The following is a 15657-nucleotide window of genomic DNA, read 5'->3' as shown; positions in this document are numbered from 1 at the left end:
AGTGCAGGATAGAAATTCCCCACATTCCCTGTTCCTGCTCCAGGATCAGTAAAGTGAGTTAAAGATAATTTCTCCTGAACAAATCCATTGCTACATTTCCTTCCTGAAGCCACATTTGTCCACTGGGGCCCGGCACCAGGAGAAAGCGGCAGCTGCTGTTATGTTGGGTGTTGAGGCGGTGCCGCTAGATTGTTATTGGGGATGTTGAGGCCTCCACTGGGTGTTTCATTTAATTTAATTGAAGACTCCCCTCCCACCCACTGCCTCTAACGCTGCCTCAGTTTATCCGCCTCCTTCCCGCCTGAAGATGAGACAAATAAGCGTCCGTCCCTGGACATGAACCGCACTGCGCATGCCCCAGATCACAATGCCAGGGGACTGATTGACAGCAGCTATGTGCCAATAGGAAGAGGACAGTACGAAGTCTTACAACACCAGGTTAAAGTCCAACAGGTTTGTTTCGATGTCACTAGCTTTCGGAGCGCTGCTCCTTCCTCAGGTGAAGCTGAGGAAGGAGCAGTGCTCCGAAAGCTAGTGATGTCGAAACAAACCTGTTGGACTTTAACCTGGTGTTGTAAGACTTCTTACTGTGCTCACCCCAGTCCAACGCCGGCATCTCCACATCAATAGGAAGAGGGGGAGCGACTGGAGGACCGAGCGGGAGTGGATGGTCCTCCAACCAATCGGAGTGAGTGAGGGTGGGTGAGACTTTGACTGAAGCATGCGCAGTGCGGGCAATGGCGATGGAGAAGAGCTTTTATTTGGAATCCATAAAGGGTAAGAGGAATATTGTGGAACGCAGAGAGCGATGGATCTGGCTGGTGGGCGGAAAAGTTTTCTAAACATGTTGTGCAAGCCCATACCCGGAAAAAACACTTCCTCGTTCCCCCGTTTCATGGAGCGGGGCCGAGAGTGATGGGTTCGAGATAACGACCGTCATCTTTACTCGGAACAATGAGCAGGAGAGCGCATGTGCGGCCGCCATGTTTGTAGGGGGCAACATTTTCAATGACGGAGAAGCTTATTCCACATTGCTCAGAATGGAGACAACCTGGCCAGCAAACTGCATTACCCTTTGGCTTGGGTACTTAACCTTCCATTACCCCGATTTGCACAGACCCAGATATCTATGATCAGAGTAGCAACAGAGAAGTAAAGAAACAGAAGCAAATCCTGCTCTCTGGATCCCACAATCTCAAAGGACGCCTGACCCCATGTGGGGCTCTGTTCAGTCACACACAGGCCCATGTCGGAACCCGAGGAGTGGCAAGGTGGTGTAGTGCTTAGCACTGCTGCCTATGGTGCTGAGGACCAGGGTTCGATGCCGGCCCCAGGTCACTGTCTGTGGAGTCTGCATGTTCTCCCCGTGTGTACGTGGGCTTCCTTCGGGTGCTCTGGTTTCCTCGCGCAGTCTAACGATAGGCAGGTTAGGTGGATTGGCCATTCTAAATTGTCCTTAGTGTCCAGAAAGGTTAAGTTGGGTTCGGGGATAAAGGGAATGGGTGGAGGCGTGGAGCTTAAGTGGGGTGCTCTTTACAAGGGCTGGTGCAGACTCAATGGGCTGAATGGCCTACTTCTGCACTGTAAATTCTATGGTTCTTCCCATGTCTGCGTGGGTCTCACCTCCACAACCAAAGATGTGCAGGTTAAGGGGATTGGCCAAGCTAAATTGCCCCTTAATTGGAAAAAGACGATTGGTTACTCTAAATTTATTTGAAAAAAGGAAATCTTTTCCTGTGGACATAACAGACAAACGTTTCTTCTTCCACAAGCATTTAGAGAGGCAAGGACTGATTCGGGGCAGTCAGCATGGCTTTGTGCGTGGAGAATCACGTCTCACAAATTTGATTGAGTTTTTTGATGGGGTGACCAAGAAGGTAGATGAGGGCAGTGCAGTAGACGTTGTCTACATGGACTTTAGCAAAGCCTTTGACAAGGTACCGCATGGTAGGTTGTTGCAGAAGGTTAAAGCTCACGGGATCCAGGGTGAGGTTGCCAATTGGATTCAAAATTGGCTGGACGACAGAAGACAGAGGGTGGTTGTAGAGGGTTGTTTTTCAAACTGGAGGCCTGTGACCAGTGGTGTGCCTCAGGGATCGGTGCTGGGTCCACTGTTATTTGTGATTTATATTAATGATTTGGATGAGAATTTAGGAGGCATGGTTAGTAAGTTTGCAGATGACACCAAGATTGGTGGCACAGTGGATATTGAAGAAGGTTATCTAGGATTGCAACGGGATCTTGATCAATTAGGCCAGTGGGCCGACGAATGTCAGATGGAGTTTAATTTAGATAAATGTGAGGTGATGCATTTTGGCAGATCGAATCAGGCCAGGACCTACTCAGTTAATGGTATGGCGTTGGGGAGAGTTATAGAACAAAGAGATCTAGGAGTACAGGTTCATAGCTCCTTGAAGGTGGAGTCGCAGGTGGACAGGGTGGTGAAGAAGGCATTTGGCATGCTTGGTTTCATTGGTCAGAACATTGAATACAGGAGTTGGGACGTCTTGTTGAAGTTGTACAAGACATTGGTACGGCCACACTTGGAATACTGTGTGCAGTTCTGGTCACCCTATTATAGAAAGGATATTATTAAACTAGAAAGAGTGCAGGAAAGATTTACTAGGATGTTACCGGGACTTGATGGTTTGAGTTATAAGGAGAGGCTGGATAGACTGGGACTTTTTTCCCTGGAGCGTAGGAGGCTTGGGGTGATCTTATAGAGGTCTATAAAATAATGAGGGGCATAGATAAGGTAGATAGTCAACATCTTTTCCCAAAGGTAGGGGAGTCTAAAACTAGAGGGCATAGGTTTAAGGTGAGAGGAGAGAGATTCACAAGGGCCCAGAGGGGCAATTTCTTCACTCAGAGGGTAGTGAGTGTCTGGAATGTGCTGCCAGAGGTAGTAGTAGAGGCGGATGCAATTGTGTCTTTTAAAAAGCATTTAGATAGTTACATGGGTAAGATGGGTATAGAGGGTTATGTGCCAAGTGCGGGCAACTGGGACTAGCTTAATGGTAAAAACTGGGCGGCATGGACTGGTTGGGCCGAAGGGCCTGTTTCCATGCTGTAAACTTCTATGATTCTATGATTCACAGGCCAATGATATTCAGGTTCTGGTCAATGGAGTGACTCTTAAATCTTGGGGAAAAATACTTTCATGTCGATTAGGGGCCCCACAAAGTGTTTCCAACTCCTTCCACCCATCTCCTCAACAGGTTGACACATTTATTTGTCTGACTAAAAGAATGGTCTCTGGTCACATGAGGCACTACTGCCTCACGGCGCCAAGGACCCGTTAAGGGTTATGCGGAACAAGTAGGAAAATAGAGAGAAAGCTGAGATGAGGAGAGATTTCTTCACTCGAGGATGTGGTGAAGCTTTGGAATTCTCTACCCCAGAGGAATATGGAGCCTCAGTCATCAGGTATGTTCAAGACAAATATTAACAGGTTTCTAGATATTGAAGATATCGAGGGATATGGGGATAGTGTGGGGAAAATGATGCTGAGGTAGATCGACCAAGGATCTCATTGAATGGTTGAGTAGACTCGGTGGGCCAAATGGCCTATTCTTGCTCCTATTCTAAATCTCTGTGTCCTGGTCAGGAAGCAGTGAGCTGAGCTTGGATCTGTCAATCAACATGAATCAGCACCTTCAGGAGAATTGGGTGAGTGAATATTAGATACAGCAGAGTGAGAATGGAGAGAGATTGTGTAGGATGGAGATTTACAGCTTTTGGAGAATGAGAGGAAATAATGTTCCATAGGAACTAGAATTGTCTGTTCTGAATTTCTATCCTGTACTAACAATGATGACTTTTGTAAATTGTTTTTAAAGGATATTGGAAGAGGAGGAATTATAGACAGAAATCTCAAACATCACGTCTCGATGTGACAAACTCACTCGATTCCTTCTGATCTGAATATCATCGGGCTCTGAATATCATCGACGAGTAGGAGAAATGTTTGTCCGATCTGTCGGCTTCAAAAGATTTTAAACGTGAATGTGACTGAAAAAGCACCGAGACCCACACAACACACACCCGAGTGTGAGGGTTCCAGTGAACTGACTGTGGAAAGAGCTTTAACCAGATACACAGCCTGAAAAAAAATTACACCATTCACAGTGAGGAGAGACAGTGCACATGTTCTGTGTGTAGACAAGGCTTCCGCTGATTGTCCAATCTGGAGAGACACGAAGAGACCCAAAACATGGAGAAACCGTGGAAATGTTGGGACTGTGGGAAGGGATACAGAGTCCCATCTCAGCTGGAGATTCATCGACACATTCACACTGGGGAGAGGCCGTTCACCTGCTCTCAGTGTGAGAAGGGATTTACTGATTTATCCGCCCTGCAGAAACATCAGCGAGTTCACACTGGGGAGAGGCCCTTCACCTGCTCTCGGTGTGGGAAAAGATTCATTGATTTACCTCACCTGCAGACACACCAGCGAATTCACACTGGGGAGAGACTGTTCACCTGCTCTCAGTGTGGGACGGGATTCAGTCAAGCATCCCACCTGCAGTCACACCAGCGAGTTCACACTGGGGAGAGGCCATTCACCTGCTCTCAGTGTGGGACGGGATTCAGTCATTCATCCACCCTGCGGAAACATCAGCGAGTTCACACTGGGGAGAAGCCATTCACCTGCTGTCAGTGTGCGAAGGGATTCACACAGTTATCGAACCTGCTGAGACATCAGCGAATTCACACTGGGGAGAGGCCATTCACCTGCTCTCAGTGTGGGAAGGGATTCATTGATTTATCCACCCTGCAGATACATCAGCGACTTCATACTGGGGAGAAGCCATTCACCTGCACCCAGTGTGGGAATGGATTCACTCAAGCATCCCACCTGCAGATACACCAGCGAGTCCACACTGGGGAGAGGCCATTCACCTGCTCTCAGTGTGGGAAGGGATATATTGATTCATCCACTCTGCGGAAACATCTGCGAGTTCACACTGGGGAGAGGCCATTCATCTGCTCCCAGTGTGGGAAGGGATTCATTGATTCATCCACCTTGCTGACACATTAGCGAGTTCACAGTGGGGAGAGACCATTCACCTGCTCTCAGTGTGGGAAGGGATTCACTCAGTTATCCAACCTGCAGACACACCAGCGAGTTCACACTGGGGAGAGGCCATTCACCTGCTCTTAGTGTGGGAAGGGATATATTGATTCATCCACTGCGGAAACATCTGCGAGTTCACACTGGGGAGAGGCCATTCACCTGCTCTTAGTGTGGGAAGGGATTACATAGAAAATACGAGCAGGATGAAACCATTTGGCACTTTGCGTCTGCTCTGCCATTCATTATGATCATGGCTTAACATTCAACTCAATAGCTAATTCCCGCTTTCCCCTCCATACCCTTTGATCCCCTTTGCCCTAAGTGCTATATCTAACTACTTCTGGAAAACATACAATGTATTGGCCTCAACTATTTCCTGTGGCAACAAATTCCACAGGCTCACCACTCTCTGGTTGAAGAAATTACTCCTCATCTCTGCCCGAAATGGTCTACCTCGTATCCTCAGACTTCGACCTCTGGTTCTGTACACTCCCACCCTCGGGAAAATCTTTCCTGCATCTACCCTGTCAAGTCCTGTTAGAATATTATAGGTTTCTATGAGACCCCCCTCATTCATCTGAACCCCAGCGAATACATACACAACCGATTCAGTCTCTCATACGTTAGTCCCACCGTCCCAGGAATCAGTCTGATAAACCTTCGCTGCGCTCCCTCTAGAGAAGAACATCCTTCCTCAGATAAGGAGACCAAAACTGCACACAATATTGCAGGTATGGCCTCGCTAAGGCCCTGTATAATGACAGCAAGATATCTCTGCTCCTGTACTCGAATCCTCTCGCAGTGAAGGCTAGCATACCATTTACCTTCTTTACCGCCTGCTGTAGCTGCATGCTTTCCTTCAGTGACTGATGTACGAGGATACCCAGGTCTTGTTGCACATTCCCCTCCTAATTTATGGCCATTCAGATAATAGCCTGCCTTCTTGTTTTTGCGACCAAACTGGATAACCTCGCATTTCTCCAAATTATACTGTATCTGCCATTCATTTGCTCACTCACTCAACTTGTCCAAATCACACTGAAGGAGCTCTACAACCTCTTTACAGCTCACCCTCCCAAGAAACTTGGTGTCATCTGCAAATTTGGAGATATTGCATTTTGTTCCGTCATCTAAATCATTAATATATAGGGTGCCACAGTGGTTTGCACTGCTGCCTCATTGTTCTGAGGACCAGGATTCAATCCTGGCCCCGGATCACTGTCCATATGGAGACAAGTTCTCCCCATGTCTGTGTGGGTCTCACGCCCACAACTCAAAAGATGCGCAGGGTAAGTAAACTGTCCACACTAAATTGCTCCTTAATTTAGATAGAATTTACAGTGCAGAAGGAGGCCATTCGGCCCATCGAGTCTGCACCGGCTCTTGGAAAGAGTACCCTACCCAAGGTCAACACCTCCACCCTATCCCCATAACCAAGTAACCCCACCCAACACTAAGGGCAATTTTGGACACGAAGGGCAATTTATCATGGCCAATCCACTTGACCTGCACATCTTTGGACTGTGGGAGGAAACCGGAGCACCCGGAGGAAACCCACGCACACACGGGGAGGATGTGCAGACTCCGCACAGACAGTGACCCAAGCCGGAATCGAACCTGGGACCCTGGAGCTGTGAAGCAATTGTGCTATCCACAATGCTACCGTGCTGCCCTTAATTGGAAAAAAAAAATTGGGTACTTTATATTTCAAAAATAAAATCATTAATATATATGGAGTCCAAGCACCGATCCCTGCGGTACCCCACTAGTCACTGCCTGCCAATTTGAAAACGATCCATTAATTCCTACCTTTGTTTCCTGTCTGCCAACCAGTTTTTTATCCATCTCAATACACTACCCCTAATCCCATGTGCTTTAATTTTACACACTAATCTCTTTTGTGGGACTTTTTCAAAAGCCATCTAAAAGTCCAAATATACCACATCCACTGGCTCCCCCTCGTCAACTCTACCAGTTACACCCTCAAAGAATTCCAGTAGGTTTGTCAGGCATGATTTCCCCTTCCTAAATCCATGCTGACTCTGTCCGAACCTGTCACTGGTTTCTTAGTGCTTTGCTGTAAAATCTTTGCTGATGGATTCTTGATTTTTCCTCATTGCCAATGTCAGGCTTACTGGTCTATAATTCCCTGTTTTCTCCCTATCTCGCTTTTTAAATAGTGAGTTACATAAGCCACCCTCCAATCTGCAGGAACTGTTCCAGAGTCTGTAGAATCTTGGAAGATGACCACCAATACATCCACTATTTCTGAAGCCACTTCCTAAACTACTTTGGGAGGCAGATTATCAGGCCCTGGGGATTTAACAGCCTTCAATTCTAGCAATTTCCCCAACACTATTTCTTTACTAATATTGATCTCCTTCAGTTCCTCCCTCTCACTAAATCCTGCGTTCCCCACCATTTCTGGTGCCTGATTTGTGCCCTCATTTGTGAAGACAAGAACCAAATTATGTATTTATTTTCTCAGCCATTTCTTTGTTCCCTATTATACATTCCCCTGTTTCTGACGGTAAGGAACATACATTTGTCTTCGCCAATCTTTTTCTCTTCACATACCTCGAGAAACTTTTGCAATCAGCCTAATTTCCTGTTTTATGCCATTCCCAACATCACCCCTGCAGTTTGGGGTCTGTATACGATGCCCACTAATTATTTTGCCCCTTGGTGTTTCTCGGCTCTACCCATACAGATTCCACATTGTCAGAGTTAATACCCTTCCTCACTATTGTATTAATTTCCTCTTTAACCAGCACTGCCACTCCACTGCCTTTTCCTTTTTGTCTGTCCTTCCTAAATACTGAATATAGTCAGTTCCCATCCCTGGTCATCCTGCAGCCATGTCTCCATTATCCTGATTATCTCACACCCGTTTATGTCTATTTGCGCGATTCACTCGGTTATGCCATCTGCAGTCACACCAGGGAGTTCATACTGGGGAGAGGCCATTCACCTGCCCTCAATGTGTGAAGAGATTTAGTAATTCATCGCACTTCCTGAGACACCAACAAATTCACAACCGATTACAGGGATTGGATTCTGCTGTTATTGTTTCTGTTCTCAATTACATCCAAAACTGCATTTTGTTCATTCTGCTGGTCAATGGGGATAGTCAGAGGGTTTCTTTCTGTGGACTGGCCGGTCTCATGGCTTCTCCTCCAGTGAGCTGATTCTCTCTGAGCCATCTTGCGAATATCTGGTTTCACATTTCACGAGGATCAAAAATTGAAAGGGGGTTTGGAGGTTAGACGATGTTTCATTACCATTTCTGTTTGGAAACCCCCAAAATCATGCCACATTGCCATGAAGATGGTCTATGGTGGTTACATGGTTCTTTTGTTTAATTTATCTTGGTGCTTCTCACAGAGGAAAACTATCAGGGTATGAGGGGCAAGTTGTCTGAGATGCACTGGGAAACTACATTAAATAGTATGGTGGGAGACAGGCAATCACTAATATTTAAGGAATTATTACAGATTTACACGGGGATTGGTTAGCTCAGTTGGCTGGATGGCTGGTTTGTGCTGAGTGACACCAACAGCACAGGTTAAATTCCCATATCGGCTGAGGGTAGCCATTGTCCGTGTCAGTATTTATGCTCCACATGAACCCCCACCCACCCCTCTGCATCTCCCCCATCAGCATCTCCTATTCCTTTATTCCTCATGTATGTATCTAGCTTTACGAACAATGGATTCATGCTCTTCACCTCAACCACTCGCTGTGGTAACGAGTTCCACATTCTCACCACTCGCTGGGTAAAGAGGTTTCTACTGAAATTCCTGTTGGATTATTGAATCCCTTGTGCTGGTTTAGCACACTGGGCTAAATTGCGGGCTTTTAAAGCAGACCAAGGCAGGCCAGCAGCACGGTTCAATTCCCATACCAGCCTCCCCGAACAGGCGCCAGAATGTGGCGACTAGGGGCTTTTCACAGTAACTTTGTTTGAAGCCTACTTGTGACAATAAGCATTTTTCATTTCATTAAAGACTTCCATCAGTCTTCTCTTTTCCAGAAAAAAGCAGCCCAAGCCTTTCCTGAGTGTTAAATGCTCTCAGTTCTGTATATTATGAACCTTTGTTGCACCTTCTCCAGTGCCTCTATTTCCTTTTTCTAAATGGAGATCACCAATGTTGACAGAGCTCCCAGTGTAGTCTAACCCTGGCTCTAAACAAGTTGAACATTTCCTCTGGACTTTTCAATTCTACCGCTCTGGAATGGAACCCTATATCTGGGCCCCACACTTTAGGAAAGATGTGAACTTCTTAGGGTGGAGAGGACATTTACAATAATAACCTTTATTATTGTCACAAGTAGGCTTACGTTAACACTGCAATGAAGCTACTGTGAAAATTTGCAAGAATGGCACCAGAGATGAGGGACTCCTTTAGTTGGAGTGACTGGAGCAGCTGAATTTCTCTCCTGAGATCACAGCATCTGGAGGGTGGGGAATGGGGCTATTCAGCCCTTTGAGACCATGTCGGCTCCCTGTGGAGGAAGGCAGTCTGTCCATTGCCCTGTTCTATCTCCAAATCCCTGTAGGTTTATTTCTCTCAGTGCCCATGCAATTTCCTGTTAAAATCCTTCCCTCATTTCTGCATCTCCTACCCTCATAGGCAGTAGGTTCCAGGTTGTTACCAATCCCTTTACATGTACACAAGGCTCCCAGAGCACAGAGGAGTCTATTTGGCCCATTTGTCCCGTGCCAGCTCTTTGTACAGCGACCCATTTAATCCCATAGTTCGACTTTTTTTTTCGGAATGCATCAAATTCCCTTTTGGAAGTTACAGTCCAATGAGATTTCAGCACCATTTATAGACAGTGCATTCCAAATCGCAGTGTTTTACAACAGATAATTGTGCATGTGGTGTGTCTGGGGTTTCATAGAACATAGAACATTACAGCGCAGTACAGGCCTAACGGCTCTCGATGTTGCGCCGCCCTGTGAAACCACTCAAAAGCCCATCTACACTATTCCCTTATTGTCCATATGTCTATCCAATGACCATTTTAATGCCCTTAGTGTTGGCGAGTCCACTACTGTTGCAGGTAGGACATTCCACGCCCTTACTACTCTCTGAGTAATGAACCTACCTCTGACATCTGTCTTATATCTATCTCCCCTCAATTTAAAGCTATGTCCCCTCGTGCTAGACATCACTATCTGAGGAAAAAGGCTCTCACTGTCCACCCTATCCAATCCTCTGATCATCTTGCATGCCTCAATTAAGTCGCCTCTTAACCTTCTTCTCTCTAATGAAAACAGCCTCAAGTCCCTCAGCCTTTCCTCATAAGATCTTCCCTCCATACCAGGCAACATTCTGGCAAATCTCCTCTGCACCCTTTCCAATGCTTCCACATCCTTCCTATAATGCGGCGACCAGAATTGCACGCAATACTCCAAATGCGGCAGCACCAGAGTTTTGCACAGTTGCAACATGACCTCATGGCTCCGAAACTCAATCCCTCTACCAATAAAAGCTAACACTCTGTACACCTTCTTAACAACCCTATCAACCTGGGTGGCAACTTTCAGGGATCTATGTACATGGACACCAAGATCTCTCTGCTCATCCACACTACCAAGTATCTTACCATTAGCCCAGTACTCTGTCTTCCTGTTATTCCTTCCAAAATGAATCACCTCACACTTTTCTGCATTAAACTCCATTTGCCACCTCTCAGCCCAGCGCTGCAGCTTATCTATGTCCCTCTGTAACTTGTAACATCCTTCCGCACTGTCCACAACTCCACCGACTTTAGTGTCATCTGTAAATTTACTCACCCATCCTTCTACGCCCTCCTCCAGGTCATTTATCATAGATTTTATCATAGAATTTACAGTGCAGAAGGAGGCCATTCGGCCCATCGAGTCTGCACCGGCTCTGGAAAGAGCACCCTACCCAAGGTCAACACCGCCACCCTATCCCCATAACCCAGTAACTCCACCCATCACTAAGGGCAATTTTGGACACTAAGGGCAATTTATCATGGCCAATCCACCTAACCTGCACATTTTTGGACTGTGGGAGGAAACCGGAGCACCCGGAGGAAACCCACGCACACACGGGGAGGATGTGCAGACTCCGCACAGACAGTGACCCAATCTGGAATCGAACCTGGGACCCTGGAGCTGTGAAGCAATTGTGCTATCCACAAGGCTACCATGGCTAAAACTGACAAACAGCAGTGGCCCCAAAACAGATCCTTGTGGTACACCACGAGTAACTGAACTCCAGTCTGAACATTTCCCATCAACCACCACCCTTTGTCTTCCAGCTAGCCAATTTCTGATCCAAACTGCTAAATCACCCTGAATCCCATGCCTCCGTATTTTCTGCAGTAGCCTACCGTGGAGAACCTTATCAAACGCTTTACTGAAATCCATATACACCACATCAACTGCCTTACCCTCCTTCACCTGTTTGGTCACCTTCTCAAAGAACTCAATAAGGTTTGTGAGGCACGACCTACCCTTCACAAAACCGTGTTGGCTATCTCTAATCAAATTATTCCTTTCCAGATGATTATGCATCCTATCTCTTATAAACCTTTCCAAGATTCAGCCCACAACAGAAGTAAGGATCACTGGTCTATAGTTACCGGGGTTGTCTCTACTTCCCTTCTTGAACAAGGGGACAACATTTGCTATCTTCTGGCACTATTCCTGTTGACAAAGATGACTTAAAGATCAAAGCCAAAGGCTCAGCAATCTCCTCCCTAGCTTCCCAGAGAATCCAAGGATAAATCCCATCCGGCCCAGGGGACTTATCTATTTTCACACTCTCCAGAATTGCTAACACCTCCTCCTTATGAACCTCAAGCCCTTCTAGTCTAGTAGCCTGAATCTCGGTATTCTCCTCGACAACATTGTCTTTTTCCTGTGTGAATACTGACGAAAAATATTAATTTAGCACCTCACCTCGGACTCCAAGCACAACTTCCCACTACTGTCCCTGACTGGCCCTACTCTTACCCTAGTCATTTATTTATTCCTGACATATCTATAGAAAGCTTTAGGGTTACCCTTGATCTTACCTGCCAAAGACTTCTCATGTCCCCTGCTGGCTCTTCATAGCTCTCTCTTTAGGTCCTTCCTAGCTAACTTGTAACTCTTGAGTGCCCTAACTGAACCATCATGCCTCATCTTTACATAAGCCTTCTTCTCCCTCTTGACAAGTGTTTTGACTGCTTTAGTAAACCATGGTTCCCTTGCTCGACCACTTCTTCCCTGCCTGACAGGTACATACTTATCAAGAACACGCAGTCGCTGTTCCTTGAACAAGCTCCACATTTCCATTGTGCCCATCCCCTGCAGTTTTCCTCCCCATCCGATGCATCCTAAGTCTTGCCTCATCGCATCATAATTGCCTTTCCTCCAGATATAACTCTTGCCCTGCGGTATATGCCTATCCCTTTCCATCACTAAAGTAAACGTAATCGAATTGTGGTCACTATCGCCAAAGTGCTCACCTACCTCCAAATCTAACACCTGTCCTGGTTCATTACCCAGTACCAAATCCAATATGGCCTCGCCTCTCGGCCTATTGACATACTGTGTCAGGAAACCCTCCTGCACACATTGGACAAAAATGGACCCATCTAAAGTACTCGAACTATAGCGTTTCCAGTCAATATTTGGAAAGTTAAAGTCCCCCATAACAACTACCCTGTTGCTTTCAACCCTATCCAGAATCATCTTTGCAATCCTTTCCTCTACATCTCTGGAACTTTTCGGAGGCCTATAGTAAACCCCTAACAGGGTGACCTCTCCTTTCCTGTTTCTAACCTAAGCCAATACTACCTCAGTAGACGAGTCCTCATCAAACGTCCTTTCTGCCACCGTAATACTGTCCTTGACTAACAATGCCACCCCTCCCCCTCTTTAACCACCTTCCCTGTACTGACTGAAATATCTAAACCCCGGCACCTGCAACAACCATTCCTGTCCCTGCTCTATCCATGTCTCCGAAATGGCCACAACATCGAAGTCCCAGGTACCAACCCATGCCGCAAGTTCACCCACCTTATTCCGGATGCTCCTGGCATTGAAGAAGACACACTTTAAACCACCTTCCTGCTTGCCGGTACACTCCTGCAACTTTGAAACCCTACTCATGACCTCACTACTCTCAACCTCCTGTACACTGGAGCTATAATTCAGGTTCCCTAGCCCCTGCTGAACTAGTTTAAACCCTCCCGAAGAGCATTAGCAAATTTCCCCCCCAGGTTATTGGTACCCCTCTGGTCCAGGTGTAGACCATCCCGTTTGTAAAGGTCCCACCTACCCCAGAATGAGCCCCAATTATCCAGAAATATAAAACCCTCCCTCCTGCATCATCCCTGTAGCCACGTGTTCAACTCCTCTCTCTCCCTATTCCTCGTCTCGCTATCACGTGGCACAGGTAACAACCCAGAAATAATAACTCTGTTTGTCCTAGATCTAAGTTTCCACCCTAGCTCGCTGAATTCCTGCCTTACATCCCTATCCCTTTTCCTACCTATGTCGTTGGTACCTATGAGGACAACGACTTGGGGCTGCTCCCCCTCCCCCTTTAGGATCCCAAAAACACGATCCGAGACATCACGCACCCTGGCACCTGGGAGGCAACACACCAACCGCGAGTCTCTCATTCCCACAGAATCTCCTATCTATCACCCTAACTATGGAGTCTCCAATAACTAATGCTCTACTCCTCTCCCCCCTTCCCTTCTGAACAACAGGGACAGACTCTGTGCCAGAGACCTGTACCCCATGGCTTACCCCTGGTAAGTCCCCCCCCAACAGTATCCAATGCGGTATACTTGTTACTAAGGGGAACGACCACAGGGGATCCTTGTACTGACTGCTTCCTCCCAGCCACTCTCACCATCTATCTTTATTTTTCGGAGTAACTACATCCCTGAAGCTTCTATCTATGACCACCTCTGCCTCCCGAATGATCCGAAGTTCATCCAGCTCCAGTTCCCTAACACGGTTTCTGAGGAGCTGGAGATGGGTGCACTTCCCACAGGTGAAATCAGCAGGGACACTGACTGCGTCCCTCACCTCAAACATTCTGGAGGAGGAACATTGCACTACCTTCCCTGCCATCCCCTCTAGATAAAAAAAGAAAAAGGAAGAAAGAGCTTACCTGTTATTCACTCCCCTTCTCAGCAAGCACTCACTCGGCAACCTTTGCGCCCCGCACAATGACACCTGATGGAAAAGAAAAGAAAAACTACTTACCAGTCATCAGCCAATCCCTTACCTGCAGGCTGTGACGTCAAGGTTCAACTTCTTTCTACTTCTACCTGCCCTCAAGCCTTCCTCTTGATCTTTACAGCGGTTGTTTTTTTTTTGTTAGAGGAGGGGGTCGGGAGGGAAACACTGAAGAAGTGTTTCGGGTTTTAGTGTCACTTGACAAAGCTCCTCCACAAACCACCTTCAAGTTAGGGTGAGCACACGGACGGATGCAAATTTCCCCCGCAACAGCCAATCAGCAGCTCTGCTCTACTGCCCTCTGCTGGATGCTTGTCTTCAATTGAACAGCTAGGGTCTCTTGCTCAGCTACACCTTCAAGTTAGGGTGAGCACACAGACGTATGCAGATTTCCCCTGCAACAGCCAATCAGCAGCTCTGCTCTACTGCCCTCTGCTGGATGCTTGTCTTCACTTGAACAGCTAGGGTCTCTTGCTCAGGCACACCTTCAAGTTAGGGTGAGCACACGGACGTATGCAAAGTTCCCCCGCAACAGCCAATAAGCAGCTCTGCACTACTGCCCTCTGCTGAGTCTTCAAAATGGTGTCAACGACGTTATTATACAAAATTAAGGCTCAATCTTTATCAATGATTTTGGTGAGGAAACTGAGTGTAATATATCCGAGTTTGCGGACAATTAGAACAAGTGTACATTTCTATAAAACCTCTCACTACCACTGGACCTCATAAAGTGTTTTAAAGCCAATGGAGTACTTTTGAAACATATTCACTGTTATAATGTAGGAAGCTGTAAGTACGCATGTGTAATCACATTTTGTTTTAAAATTGTTTTTTTCATAGTGTATTCAATATCATTAGTAACAAGGTCAATACAGCCCTTTTATACCTCTAACATGTGCCTCCTGCAGCCATTTCACCTTCTGTACCTTTTCTGTATTAATTATGTAATGATTTCATCATAGAATTTACTGTGCAGAAGGAGGCCATTCGGCCCATCGAGTCTGCACCGGCTCTTGGAAAGAGCCGGTGCAGCAAAAAACAATAATTAAATTAATGATTGTTCAGTAGGAACATTGATTATTATTAGTGAATTGGTGTATTCAGTAATTATATTGTAAAGACTAGATCTTTAATTTTTTTTTAATACCATCGACCAAACTGTTTACAGAAACTGCAGAGCTATCAGAATTTATTTGGAAAAAATAAATTACTTTATAATTTTGAGTAGTTGCAAGACATCATATTCTGCCAAGTCTATGTGGGCTCGTAATCCAGACCCAGGTTAATGCTCTGGGGATCTGGGATTGAATCTGCCTGTGAGATATTGTAATTGAATAAAAGCCTCAAATTAAAAGTCGAA

The 15657-nt window shown here is 46.3% G+C and overlaps 1 long non-coding RNA gene across 1 annotated transcript; it reads left to right on the top strand.

Moving 5' to 3' along the window:
• Positions 1-729: 729 nt before the first annotated feature.
• LOC140419406 (uncharacterized) lies at positions 730-15657 on the top strand. The gene is made up of 2 exons (XR_011945763.1): positions 730-777; positions 3840-15657. It is a non-coding gene; the product is annotated as an uncharacterized lncRNA (long non-coding RNA).

Source organism: Scyliorhinus torazame, chromosome 5, assembly GCF_047496885.1.
Source record: "Scyliorhinus torazame isolate Kashiwa2021f chromosome 5, sScyTor2.1, whole genome shotgun sequence".
Lineage (NCBI taxonomy): Eukaryota > Metazoa > Chordata > Chondrichthyes > Carcharhiniformes > Scyliorhinidae > Scyliorhinus > Scyliorhinus torazame.
Note: the sequence above shows the minus strand (reverse complement) of the source record. Positions and strands in the feature narration are given on the sequence as shown.